Raw genomic sequence first — 15,373 nt, 5'->3', positions numbered from 1 at the left:
ATTTCTAAGTCAGAATCAACAGAGGAAATGATTATACCTGGAGGCAAAACACATGCAGAATCTTCCTCCGAAGGAGGACTGGCCATGAAGTTACGCGACAGTGCATCAGCCTTAATATTTTTAGACCCAGCCCTATAGGTGACCAAAAAGTTGAATCTAGTAAAAAATAACGCCCATCGAGTTTGTCTCGGGTTTAGCCTCCGGGCAGATTCTAAGAAAACCAGATTCTTGTGGTGGGTAAGGACCGTTACCTAGTGCCTAGCCCCCTCCAGGAAGTGGCGCCACTCTTCAAATGCCCATTTAATGGCTAAGAGTTTGCGGTTGTCAATATCATAGTTACTCTCAGTGGGCGAGAACTTCCTGGAGAAGTAGGCACAGGGACGGAGATTGGTGAGGGACCTGGTACCCTGAGACAAGACAGCACCCACTCCCACCTCGGAGGCGTCAACCTCCACGATGAATGGCTCCATTTGGTTTGGCTGAATCAGCACAGGGGCCGAGATAAAGCACTTCTTAAGGATCTCAAAAGCCTGGACCGCCTCTGGATGCCAGTGGAGGAGGTCAGCACCTTTGCGAGTAAGATCCGTAAGAGGCTTAGCGATGACCGAGAAGTTAGCAATAAATCTCCTGTAATAATTAACAAACCCCAGGAAGCACTGTAACGCCTTCAGGGAGGCAGGTTGGACCCATTCAGCCACAGCCTGAACCTTGGCAGGGTCCATGCGGAATTCATGAGGAGTGAGGATTTGACCCAAAAATGGTATCTCCTGCACCCCAAACACACATTTTTCGGTTTTAGCAAACAGTTTGTTTTCCCAAAGGGCCTGGAGCACCTTCCTGACATGCTCAATGTGGGAGAACCAGTCCTTGGAAAACGCAAGTATGTCATCAAGGTACACTACAAGAAATACCCCCAGGTAGTCTCTTAAAATCTAATTTATGAAATTCTGGAAGACCGCGGGAGCATCACACAACCCAAAGGGCATGACGAGGTATTCGAAATGACCTTCGGGCGTGTTAAACACAGTCTTCCACTCATCCCCTCTTTGATGCGGATAAGGTTATAAGCCCCCCGTAGATCAAACTTAGAGAACCATTGGGCCCCCTGAACCTGATTGAAGAGATCAGGAATAAAAGGAAGGGGATACTGGTTCCTTACAGTGACCTTATTCAAGTTTCGGTAGTCAATGCACGGCCTAAGACCACCATCCTTCTTCCCTACGAAGAAGAAGCCAGCACCTACCGGAGAAGTAGAGGGGCGAATGTAACCCTTGGCCAGGCATTCCTGGATATACTCCCTCATGGCTTCACGTTCGGGACAAGAGAGATTAAATATCCTACCCTTAGGGAGCTTAGCTCCTCGTACCAAATCTATTGCGCAATCGAATTCTCTATGAGGAGGTAACACTTCGGAGGCCTTTTTAGAAAAAATATCAGCGAAGTCCTGAATAAACTCAGGTAGAGTGTTCACCTCCTCAGGGAGAGAGATAAAATTAACAGAAAAACATGATGTCATGCACTCATTACCCCATTTGGTAAGATCCCCAGTATTCCAGTTAAACGTGGGATTATGCATTTGCAACCAGGTAAGGCCTAAAACTAAATCGGACGATAATCCCTGCATCACCAGTACAGAGCACTGCTCCAAATGCATGGAGCCAATAAGGAGTTCAAAAACAGGGGTATGCTGTGTAAAATAACCATTAGCAAGAGGAGTGGAGTCGATACCCACTACCGGGACAGGTTTAGGCAAGTCAATCAATGGCATAGCTAGAGACAAAGCAAATTCCACAGACATAATATTAGCAGAAGACCCTGAATCCACGAAGGCACTGCCGGTGGCAGACCTACCCTCAAAAGAGACCTGAAAGGGAAGCAAGATCTAATTAGGTTTCATATATACGGGAAATACCTGTGCGCCCAGATTACCTCCCCGATGGTCACTTAGGCGCGGATGTTCTTCCGGCTGCTTATTCTTACGCCTAGGACAGTTGTTCACTTGATGCTTGTCATCCCCACAGTAGAAGCAGAGACCATTCTTCCTGCGGAACTCTCTACATTGTTGCGGAGAGACGGAGGCCCCGAGTTGCATAGGTTCATCCGAGTTTTCCGAGGAAGAGTGAAGCAACGGAACCTCGGGAGCCATCATGGGGGGGTCAGAGGGGAAGGCACAAAAACATTCCAGTCGTCGTTCCCTGAGACGTCGGTCAAGACGTACCGCTAAAGTCATAACCTGATCTAGGGTGTCAGAAGAGGGATAGCTAACTAACAGGTCTTTCAAGGCGTTCGACAGACCCAATCTAAACTGGCACCTCAAGGCAGGGTCATTCCACCGAGAAGCTACACACCACTTCCTAAAGTCAGAACAGTACTCCTCAACGAGTCTCTTACACTGACGTAAGGTCACCAGCTGACTCTCGGCAAAGGCAGTCTTGTCAGTCTCGTCATATATGAGCCCGAGATTGGAAAAAAAAAGATCAACAGAGAAAAGTTCAGGGGCGTCAGGAGTCAAGGAGAAGGCCCATTCTTGGGGCCCGTCTTGGAGGCGGGACATAATTATACCCACTCGCTGGTTCTCAGAACCTGAGGAGTGGGGCTTTAAACGGAAATAGAGCCTACAACTCCCCCGAAAGGAGAAAAAAGTCTTCCGGTCCCCTGAGAACCGGTCAGGCAACTTGAGGTGGGGTTCAAGAGTTGAGGTGGGGGGCACTACCAGGGTAGCATCATGCTGGTTGCCCTTCTGAGCCACGGCTTGGACCTGTAAAGAGAGGCCCTGCATTTGCTGAGCCAGGGTCTCAAGGGGGTCCATAGTTGTGTCAGGGACCAGGGTAGAAAAGGTATATGGGCCTGTGATTATGTAATGACGGGGTAGGGAGATAGACAGGTGAGCCCCAATCTACCCACCACTCAGTCCCTGCCTACCTGCAACAGCCCGTCCTAGGCGACGGCGTACAACTGGGCGAGGGTCCCTACGCTCAATAAGTGCATAACAGACAAGGGTACACAGAAGCTAAGGGAAATGGGGCAATTGCCCACGGCAACACATTGAGCAACAAGAGTAGTGAACGAGCAGAGTCAAACCAGGAGTGCACGAGGTACAAATCGCAGAGCAGGAGCGTAGTCAGTAAAGCCAGGGTAAAAAATGAAGCAAGGTCAATAATCATAGCAGGAGCAGCAGAGCCAGGAAAGAAAAAAGAATCACAGGCAAAGGAGGAGCAGGAAATACAGGTATAAATAGACAGAGGGTGTGAGCTAGCTCCGTCTGGCCAGGCTGTGATAGGTTCTCCCACTCCTCAGCCTCACTGGTAGAAGATCGTGTCACTCTCTCAGACTTAGGAGCAGGTGCAGACTGATTACCCACGGGCGTCGACACAGAAGCTGTGTCTGGCAGATTCTTTACAATATGGTTGAAGGCTAAATATATTAATAATAAATTGAATAATGTAGCTGATTCCCTTTCTCGTGCACAGTGGGAAAGATTTTACCAGCTGGCCCCTCATGCGGATCGAGTGGGAATTCGATGTCCGGATCACTTATGGCAATTGATCTGGGATTAATTTCGAAACATATTAAGAATTCTCTTTCCCAGCGTACTTGGTCCAGTTATTGAGTCTCTTGGAGAAAATTTTTGCATGTTATGTGACTTTTTGGAGGTCGGGCATTTAACTGGTTCCCGAACGCTGGCTGTGTTTTTACGGCCAGCGGTCAGGGTCCTTAAAACCCGAGCCAAAGACTTTTTACGCCTCAGGTTTTAACTTGCTGCCCGCGCGATTGAGCAGCTGAATGTCGGGTCTCCGGCTGTCAGTGACTGCCGGGGACCCTGAGGAGAGGATAGAAGCAGCTTTCGCTGCTTCTGTCTTCTCCGATGTCTTTTTACACAGCGCTCAATAGACGCTGTGTATAGGAATAGAGACAGCAGCTGCGCTGTCTCTATTCCTCCTGGTGATCATGTGACTGGTCACATGATCGCCGGGTGCTGTTACTGACAGACTGCTGCTGGGTCTTACAAGACCCAGCACAGCCCTATTAGTGACAATTGTCACTATGAGAGGGCTGATTTCCCCTGTAACAGGGGCTGCTGTGCAGCTCCAGTTACTGTGGAAAAACATGGTGAAAAAGAAAGAAAAAAAAATATCAAGTTCCCCAAAGGTTTTTTTTTTACCTTTGAGGGACAGACCATAGTAATAAAAAAATAGTAAAGTAAAGTGCAAATTTCTTTTTATAATAAATATACCTAAAATACCCACGTCAAAAAAAACCTCCCCCCCCCCCGCCAATCATTTTTTTAAAGCTAGTGCTGACCCAATTACCCTAATATAGACATGTAATATATTAGAATTTACGGTAGACAATGACGATTACAAATAAAAGGTTTATTTTAGGGTAAAACTATGTTATTACCCAAAAAAATAGCTGAAACGTAAAAAAGCTTATTTTTTTACTATTATTTTCAAACGTTATGAATAAAAATTCTAAAATAGCAAAAAAGGTGTGTATAAAAACGCTAAAAAGAAACCTGCATTGTCTACGGAAAAAAGTCGCAAAAATCACGTCGTTAGCCCAACAAATACAAAAGTTATAGCCATTTAACTAACACTTGCTAAAAAGGGCTAAACGGGGGGCGTGGCTTGGACGCTGCAGTGACCGGACGCAACTACGGGGAGCTCCGCCGAAACAGATCTCAATCGGCTTCAAACCGGGAGAATTTGGCTCTGATTGCACTAGAGCGGCTCCGTCCTTCCTCCCAGCTGACTCGGCGAAGACCGGGCACCAGTTCGAACCCGTAAAACGGCGATTTGAGGAGGAGGAGCAAGTGAGGCCTTGCCTCGTTGCGGACCGGGACCTAAATTTCTGCCGAGACGGCTCGGAGGGACCAGCAGAGCTGCTGCAGGTACCTTTAAAAGCTGCACATAACACAGATGCAGATATATTAAGGACGCTGATCTGAGGATATCACACTAGAGAAGCTTGCCTGATCCTTATTAGCAGCCGGAGACTCACTGTGACGTCTGGGGAGACTAGGCCTGGGCCTGAACCTGCAGACAAGCGTCCATAGACTTCGGAGTAAGTGCCACTTATACCCCCAAGCCCCATATTTTGTTCTTCACACTACCGATGAGAGCACCGCTCTAATATTTTACTGCTGGGAGCACACCTAGTGTATTTGTTCTATTTCTGCTACATACTGCAGTCATCTGGACTTCCATAACAAATTTATTGCTAGGTGACCCTCTCCTCCCCTCCATTACTAGGGAGGTAGTTGGGAAGCTGTAAGCGCGGTTCTTAATGAGCCACATGTAACTATCACTGGAGAGACACGCACTTTCTTTTTTCTTTGGTACCACAAGCTAAGACAAAATGGTGAAAACGGGCAAAGACAAGCTCAAGGATATACATCACACACCTAAAAAGCACAAGAATCAACATGAGGTTGATCGTTTCTTTAACAAAAAGCACTCCGCCTCCTCATCTGCTGGGAGTCACCCTTCCGCACATGAAGAAGACACTGAAATGTCACAGGATGTCGATTCGGATAGAGAGAGCAGTACAGCTCAGCCTACCACATACGATGATTCAGATGCATGCCATATCTCTAGAGCCTTTCTCAAGAAATGTTTGGCGCAAGCCTTGTCACCAGTGCTAAAAGAACTTTCTGATATCAAAATGGATGTAAAGCACATTGGAAATAGAGTAGATGAGCTGGAAAATGTCCATGCCGCTTTATTATCTCACAGTACAGTGACACAACAGACGGTTGTCTCCCAACAGGAGCACCTAAATGCTGCATTTCTCCAACTGGAGGATCAGGAGAACCGAAATAGGAGGAAGAACATTAGGCTTAGAGGGATGCCGGAGAGTGTGGCACCAGAGGCTCTGAAGGCAGCAGCTGTCTCAATCTTCACAGACCTGCTGGGGGTTGAACGGGCCTCCCAAGTGGTTATTGAACGCATACACAGAGCGCTACGGCCTAAACCTGCACCTGGAGAACCGCCGAGGGATGTAGTGTGCGGGCTCCTGAGTTTTGTCGACACAGCTGCCCTTTTGCAGAGGGCCAGGGACTCTCAAGGAATTTATTACGACAAATGTAAAATCTTGTTTTTCCAAGATGTAGCAGCAAGCACTCTAACCAAACGACGGATCTTGAAGCCGCTCACTGACATTCTGAGGGACCGTCATATCCCCTACAGATGGCTATATCCCTTTGGACTTTCTGTGATGAATAATGGCAAACCCCTAATGGTGAGACAACCTGAAGATCTACAAAAAATTTGGACTTTTCTACAAGTCACCCCATTGGATATTCCATCGTGGCTGCCGGTCCACCTACCTGCTTCGTTTCCGGAATTACCGCCTTCAGATGGTTGGTCCCTACAAACCAAAGCTAAGTCCCCGAGGAGGGCACCCACCTGAACTTTGGGACTTAGAAACCTGAAGAATAACTGCAGAGGCAAACCTGCCTTGAAGTTGCCTTGAATGGGCCCCTGTCTTATTGCTATGGAAGAACTATTATTATGTGTTGGAAGCTTCCAACTTGCACCTTGCGTATCCTTTTAAGAGTTATACCATAATGGTACCATAAGTTTTGCAGCTATTAACAGAAAGTGCGTCTCTTCTTTCTCTTGTATTCTTTTTCCCCCTACAGAATGGATCGGATATATTCATCTAGCATTGTGCATATGAGTATTGTAATATGTATAATTGTTTCTAGTGCTAATCTCCTACCCATGGGAGCTGGGATTTGCGAGATCTCAGACCTTCCAGTCTGGTTATTATGTGATATGTTTTACAATATCTGTAATGTTTTTCTTTCTCCCACAATTTGTTTTGAGTTTGAAGTTGGGGTGACACCTCATGAGTTCCTTTACACTATCATCAACCTATTAGACATCTGCAAATATGGCTGAGATAAATATTGTGTCATTGAATGCGAGAGGGCTTAATACTCCCCAAAAACGCAGCCAAGTGTTTGCCATAGTCAGGAAAGCTTGGTCAGACATACTATTCTTGCAAGAAACCCATTTCAGACACGCACACACACCTTCACTAGCTCACACCTCATTCTCACAATGGTTCCATAGCACACACTCTTCTGCATCGAGAGGTGCCAGCATTGCCATTGGTAGATCGGTCCCCTTCACCCTGATAGCTCAACAAATTAATCCTGCTGCTAGATATGTGTTTGTTAAAGGAACAGTAGGGAATACTATAATTACTTTAGCCAACATCTATGCTCCTAACAGAAATCAAGCTACATGGCTAACTGGTACTTTAAATAAGCTACAAATCTTTAAGGAAGGAATTCTGGTTCTGGGAGGGGACTTCAATTGTGTCTTAGAACACAACCTTGACACTACTTCCAAAACTGCGGCTATATCTAATAAAGCGATCAGGAAGATGAAGAGGGCACTAGCTGACCTTTCGCTTGTAGATGTATGGAGAACAGCCCATCCAGACACAAAAGATTTCACATACTATTCTACAGTACATGGGACATACCATAGGTAGAGATGAGCGAACTTATCAAAAGTTCGGTTCGGCTAGTTCGCCGAATTTCACAAAAAAGTTCGGTTCGGACCGAACTAGTTCTGACCGAACCTGTCACGTCCGTGCGCCGAGCATGCTACTGTCCGGGGTGCTGATAGAGTTAATGGGCTGCACTAACTCTTTCAGCAACCTTCACAGTACATGCTCGGCGCGCGGAAAATACAATTTAAATGTAATAAAAAAATAAAAATTATACGTTCGTACTTACTTTCCTCCTGTCCGGCCTCCAGCGATGACGTTTCATCCCTTTCGCCGCTGCAGCCAATCACAGGCTGTAGTGGCGGTCACGCACGTCAGGATGACGCTTCATCCCACGTGACCGCCTCTGCAGCCAATCACAGGCTGCAGCGGCGACATGGATGAAACGTCATCGCTGGAGGCCGGACAGGAGGAAAGTAAGTATGAACGTATTATTTATTTTTTTTGGCATGTATGTATGTTGGCATGTATGTATGTATGTATGTATGTTGGCATGTATGTATGTTGTCATGTATGTATATGTATATCTGTGCATGTATGTTGGCATGTATGTATATATGTGCATGTTTGTATGCATATTTGCATGTATATATTTGCATGTATGTATGTATGTTTGCATGTGTGTATGTTTGCATGTATGTATTTTTGCATGTATGTTGTCATGTATGTATGTTGTCATGTATGTATGTATGTATGTATATATGTGCATGTGTGTATGTATATATGTATGTATGTATGTATGTTTGCATGAATGTATGTATGTTTGCATGTATGTGTGTTTGCATGAATGTATGTTTGCATGTATGTATGTATGTATGCATGTGTGTATGTATATTTGCATGTGTGTATATATATATATATATATATATATATATATGTATGTATGTATGTAGTCATGTATGTATGTATGTATGTATGTTGTCATGTATGTATATATGTGCATGTATGTTGGCATGTATGTATATATGTGCATGTGTGTATGTATGTATATTTGCATGTATATATTTGCATGTATGTATGTTGTCATGTATGTATGTATGTATATATGTGCATGTATGTTTGCATGTATGTTGGCATGTATGTATACATGTGCATGTTTGTATGTATATTTGCATGTATATGTTTGCATGTGTGTATGTATGTTTGCATGTATGTATGTATGTTTGCATGTATGTATGTATGTTGTCATGTATGTTTGTATGTATGTTGTCATGTATGTATGTATATATGTGCATGTATGTATGTTTGCATGTTTTTATTTTTGCATGTATGTTTGCATGTATGTTTATATATATGTGCATGTATGTAATTATGTTTGCATGTATTTATGTTTGCATGTATATTTGTGCATGCTTGTATATATGTATGTATGTATCTTTGCATGTTTGTTTGTATGTATGTTTTCATGTGTGTGTGTATGCATGTATGTATGATAGTTTGCATGTATATATGTGTGTATGTTTGCATGTATGTATATATGTGCATGCTTGTATGTATGTTTGTTTGTATATATGTATGTATGGCCATGTATGATACTGTCTGCTGGCGCCCTGTATCTAAGTCAACTTCACGGCAGGCTTCTATACATGGTATAACAGTCAGTATCACACATTAAACTGAATCTAAGCCTACGACATGTTTTATTTCATTTTTTTTTTTTACAGGTTTGGTGTTTGGACTACGTCGGTTTCGAGGACTACTTAGATGACGTTTTTTTTTCTACAATAAAATGGTTAATGAGGGTTGTGTTGGGGGTGCTTTATTTCAATAAAATATTTTATCTATATCTTTGTCTTTTTATTTTCAAATTTTATTACTACCACTTTAGTAATGGCCGCTGTCTGAGTGACAACATCCATTACTAAGGCGAGGCTTAGTGTTAGCCGGTGCAGAGGCTAACACTAACCACCATTATTACCCCGGTACCCACCACCACCAGGGGTGCCGGGAAGAGCCAGGTACGATCCAGTACCCGACCATCTGTTGTGATGGTCGGGCTCTGGGGCGGCTGCAGGCTGGTATTATGAGGCTGGGAAGGGCCAAAAACAGTGGACCTTCCCACCCTTGTAATGCTAGGCTGCTGCTGCTGTGTTGTATCTGGCTGGTTATAAAAGTGGGGGGGACCCCAAGTCATTTTTATTAATTATTTATTTATTTTTTTATTTTTTTTTAAAAAGACATGGGGTTCCACCCAATTTATCATAACCAGCCACATACAACACAGTGTTATTAGCCTGGGAATGGACAAAACCAGTGGCCCTTCCCACCAATGTAATGCCAGACTGCTGCGGCCTTGTATATGGCTGGTTATTAAAAATGTGGGGGACCCGTCTATTGCTAAATTTGTTAAATTCAAAAAAAAAAAAAACGACGTGGGGGTCCCCCCCATTTTTATAACCAGCCCGATACAACACAGCAGCAGCAGCCTAGCATTACAAGGGTGGGAAGGTCCACTGATTTTGGCCCTTCCCAGCCTCATAATACCAGCCTACGGCCGCCCCAGTACCCGACCATCACAACAGATGGTCGGGTACTGGATCGTACCAAGCTCTTCCCGGCACCCCTGCTGGTGGTGGGTACCGGGGTAATAATGGGTGGTTAGTGCTAGCCTCTGCACCGGCTAACACTAAGTACCGCCTTAATAATGGATGCTGTCAATCAGCCAACTGCCATTATCTAGGCACTAATAAAGTTTAAAAAAAAACACAAAGACAATTCTTTTTTATTGAAATAAGAAATCCCCAACAAAACCCTCGTTAACCATTTTATTAAAATTTGAAAAAACGTAGATCTACGCAGTAGTCCAACGAATCGAAGATGTAGTCCAATCGGTACATCAAAATCTGCAACAACATAAAAAAACAGTTATCAATGTGAACAATACCAATACTTCTACTCACCTACACACATATATACACGCACACACAAACAAACAACCATACACAGACACACACATATATACACAAACACAACAAGATATACACACACACATAAACAGACAAACACATATACACGAACTCACACATATACAAACAAAAACACACATATCCAAACACACACACACAGTTATACACACACATACATGAACACATATACAAACAAAAACACACATACCCAAACACACATATACACAAACACATATACACAAACACACCCATATATACACACAAACACACACCCATATACACAAACACACACACACATATACAAAAACACACACAAACATCTACACACAAACATATACACAAATACACCCATATATACACAAACACATATACACAAACACACCCATATATACACACACACATATACACAAACACACATATAAAAACAAAAACAGACAAAGTCACATACCCAAACACACATATATACACAAACACACACATACACAAACACGGTTTTTTTTAAATGCTGCTGGGGAACCCGCTCGATCCACTATATAAGGCTGCGCTACAGTGCAGCATTTAAAAGAAACAGGATCCTGACCTGTCCATAGAGTTTAAGGCAGCACAGAGTATTTCAGGAGATGAGCGTGCAGATTCAGTGCTGCTGTGAACTCTGCTCTTACCATTACGTAGCTCTCAGTCTGTTACCTCTCCTCCACTCCTGTCCTCCAGAACACCTTCACATGATTGGCAAGTCACCACGTAATGGTAAGAGCAGAGTTCACAGCAGCACAGAGTATTTCAGGAGATGAGCGTGCAGATCTTGTGCGGGGTGGTGACTTGCCAATCATGTGAAGGTGTTATTGAGGACAGGAGTGGAGGAGAGGTAACAGACTGAGCTACGTAATGGTAAGAGCAGAGTTCACAGCAGCACTGAATCTGCACGCTCCTCTCCTGAAATACTCTGTGCTGCTGTGAACTCTGTTCTTACCATTACGTAGCTCAGTCTGTTACATCTCCTCCACTCCTGTCCTCTATAACACGTTCACATGATTGGCAAGTCACCACTACGCACAAGATCCGCACGCTCATCTCCTGAAATACTCTGTGCTGCTGTGAACTCTGCTCTTACCATTACGTGGTGACTTGCCAATCATGTGAAGGTGTTCTTGAGGACAGGAGTGGAGGAGAGGTAACAGACTGAGAGCTACGTAATGGTAAGAGCAGAGTTCACAGCAGCACTGAATCTGCACGCTCATCTCCTGAAATACTCTGTGCTGCCTTAAACTCTGTGGACAGGTCAGGATCCTGTTTCTTTTAAATGCTGCACTGTAGCGTAGCCTTATATAGTGGATCGAGCGGGTTCCCTAGCAGCATTTAAAAGAAACAGGATCCTGACCTGTCCACAGAGTTTAAGGCAGCACAGAGTATTTCAGGAGATGAGCACGGGCAGCCGTTCGTTTTTCCAAGCCGTGCTCCCATTATGCACACGACCGTAAAAACACCCGTTATTGCGGGTCGTAATTACGACCCGCAATAACGGGCTCATAGACTTCTGTTACCCACGGGTACCTTTCCGTTTTCTCACGGGAAGGTGCCTGTGCCGTTAAAAAAATAGAACATGTTCTATTTTTCTATTTTACGGGCCGTGCTGCTATAATTATAATGACAGCACGGTTCGCAAAAGCGGCCGGCTGCCCGTGGCCGGCCGGCCGTGCTCGTAGTTACGAGTCGTAATTACGAGCACGGCCCGTAAAATAAAAAAATAGAACATGTTCTATCTTTTTAATGGCACGGGCACCTTCCCGTGAGAAAACGGGAAGGTACCCGTGGCTAACAGAAGTCTATGGGCCCGCTATTTCGGGTCGTAATTACGACCCGTGATAACGGGTGTTTTTATGGTCGTGTGCATGAGGCCCCGTAATGACGGGTGGCTACATGTGTGCACCCGTCATTACGGTAGCGTTGCTAGGCGACGTCAGTAAGGGTATGTGCACACACACTAATTACGTCCGTAATTGACGGACGTATTTCGGCCGCAAGTACCGGACCGAACACACTGCAGGGAGCCGGGCTCCTAGCATCATATTTATGTACGATTCTAGGAGTCCCTGCCTCTCCGTGGAACTACTGTCCCGTACTGAAAACATGATTACAGTACGGGACAGTTGTCCTGCAGAGAGGCAGGGACTCCTAGCATCGTACATAACTATGATGCTAGGAGCCCGGCTCCCTGCACTGTGTTCGGTCCGGTACTTGCGGCCGAAATACGTCCGTAAATTACGGACGTAATTAGTGTGTGTGCACATACCCTAAATAGTCACTGTCCAGGGTGCTGAAAGAGTTAACTGATCGGCAGTAACTGTTTCAGTACCCTGGACAGTGACTACCGATCACAGTACCTGTAAAAAAAAAAGACGTTCATACTTACCGGGAACTCCCTGCTTCCTCCAGTCCGGTCTCCTGGCCGTTGCCTTGGTGACGCGTCCCTCTCGACATCCGGCCCGACATTCCTTGATGACGATGCAGCCCATGTGAGCGCTGCAGCCAATCACAGGCTGCCGCGGCCTCTGCAGCCAATCTCAGGCTGCAGAGGCCTCTGCAGCCAATCACAGGCTGCCGCGTCAGAAAAGGTCGGACTGGAGGAAGAAGAGGGACTCGTCACCAAGACAACGACCGGGTACGTATGAAATGCTTTTTATTTTATTTTTAATCAGCAGCCTCTTTTCTCTATCAGTGATTGATAGAGACAAGTGGCTGCCGATTTGTATAATGTTTTTGATCGGGTTCGGTCAAAACGGGTTCGGCTGAACCCGGTGAAGTTCGGATTCGCTGCGAACCGAACTTTTCCGGAAGTTCGGACCGAAACCGGGTTCGGTTGTCCCGGTTTGCTCATCTCTAACCATAGGTTAGACCGCATATATATCTCCAACAGACACCTTGGCAAAGCTACGGCCTCAGACATAGGGTCCATACTAATATCTGACCATGCGTTAATTTCTATGTCCTTATCTATTTTATCTCTCCCTAGAAAAACATTGACCTGGTCACTAAATGAAACTTTGTTGGGTTCCCCAGATGATATTTTGAATATAGATAACAAACTCCAGGAGTATTTTCATTTTAATAGCATTCCGGAGACCCCTGTGCCAATCATATGGGAGGCTCACAAGGCCTGTATTAGAGGCGAATTCATCGCTTTGGGCGCCAGAGTCAAAAAAGCCAGGGATGCCACCATGAACTCCCTCTTGAATAGAATCTCAGTCTTGGAAACGCTAAGAAAACAATCCGCTATACAGAAATCTCAACCTGAACTTGCAAAACTGAGAAATGATCTTAGGGATCTCCTGAATGTCAAAGCTGCCAAAGCTCTCCAGCGATGTAAATTTAAATACTATGCCCATGGAGATAAGGGATCTAAAATGATGTCAGGACTCCTTAAAAAACAAAACGAAAAATCTTATATTACCAAACTGAAAACAGTAGGGGGAGAGGTGATTTCCTCCACGGAAGATATTGCGGCGGAGTTCCACAGATTTTATTCCTCTCTTTATAATCTGGGGACCAGCGGTCCAACCTCAAGTATGGGGGATCGTTCGGCCCCCATTGAATCTTTCCTTAATTCCATCTCCCTACCTAAACTAGATGAGGCAGATCTGGAGGGACTGATGACCCCCTTTACAGAACGAGAAGTTAAGGAGGTACTTGCCTCCATACCAAGTGGTAAAAGCCCTGGCCCTGATGGGTTCCCCATATCTTATTACAAAACATTCGCCGCAACTTTGTTGCCGCATTTTGTGAAACTTAGCAATTCACTGTTGGAGGGAGAGGGTCTCTCCAAACGAATGCTTGACGCGCATATCACAGTTATCCCAAAAGAAGGAAAGGACCCTATGGTATGTGGAAGTTATAGGCCTATATCCCTCCTGAACACAGATATCAAATGGTGGGCAAAGTTACTGGCACATCGCATAAATGTATTGCTCCCCAAACTTATCAATCCAGAACAGACAGGCTTCGTACCACAAAGGGAAGGGAAATTTAACACTACCAGAGTAATTAATGTAATATCTTGGGCTAAAAAACAAAAACTCCCCTTAGTTCTCCTCAGCACTGACGCAGAAAAGGCGTTTGATCGTGTTGCATGGGACTTTATGGCGGCGACACTCATTAGATATGGATTCCCTCCCGCCTTCGTGAGAGCCATTTTCACGCTTTATCGCCAGCCATCTGCTAGGATCAGAATAAGTGGTACCCTCTCTCCATCCTTTGATATCTATAATGGAACGCGACAGGGCTGCCCGTTGTCCCCATCATTATTTGTATTAACCATAGAACCCCTAATTCAGAAATTTATACAGTCACAGGAGATCAAGGGCCTTAAGATTGGGGAAGTCATCCATTCAACGGCAGCATTCGCAGATGACCTACTTTTATTTATATCAAACCCCCTCCAAGCTTTTCCAGAGATTCTTGCAATCTTAGAGGATTTTGGAAAAGTGTCCAATTTCAGGATCAATCTGGGGAAATCTGTAGCCTTAAATATCACGGTGCAGAAATCAGTGATCCAACGTCTCAAAGTGTCTACACCTTTCACCTGGAATACAACTGACATAACTTACCTGGGTGTCCGCATCTCCTCAGACCCTGCTAAGCTATTTGAGTACAACTATAAAACGCTGTATAAGAAAATTAATTCACATCTTTCAGGCTTAAAGATCCCATGTGTCTCTTGGATGGGAAGAAAGAATATACTAAAATGTTATATAATGCCACAAATTTTGTATGTGATGCAGACAATTCCAATTTGGCTTCCGCAAACCTTCTTTATCCAAATACACCGCCTATTCTCAAAGTTTATTTGGAATTCTGCTCACCCTAGGCTGGCATACACTCAGCTGCGACTTGGCAGACGGCAGGGGGGATGTGGACTACCAGATGTTCAGGCCTACTATAGAGCTAAT

The sequence above is a fragment of the Rhinoderma darwinii genome, chromosome 5 (genome assembly GCF_050947455.1).
Source record: "Rhinoderma darwinii isolate aRhiDar2 chromosome 5, aRhiDar2.hap1, whole genome shotgun sequence".
Classification (NCBI taxonomy): domain Eukaryota; kingdom Metazoa; phylum Chordata; class Amphibia; order Anura; family Rhinodermatidae; genus Rhinoderma; species Rhinoderma darwinii.
The sequence above is the reverse complement of the archived record's forward strand: the minus strand, read 5'-3'. Positions refer to the sequence as shown.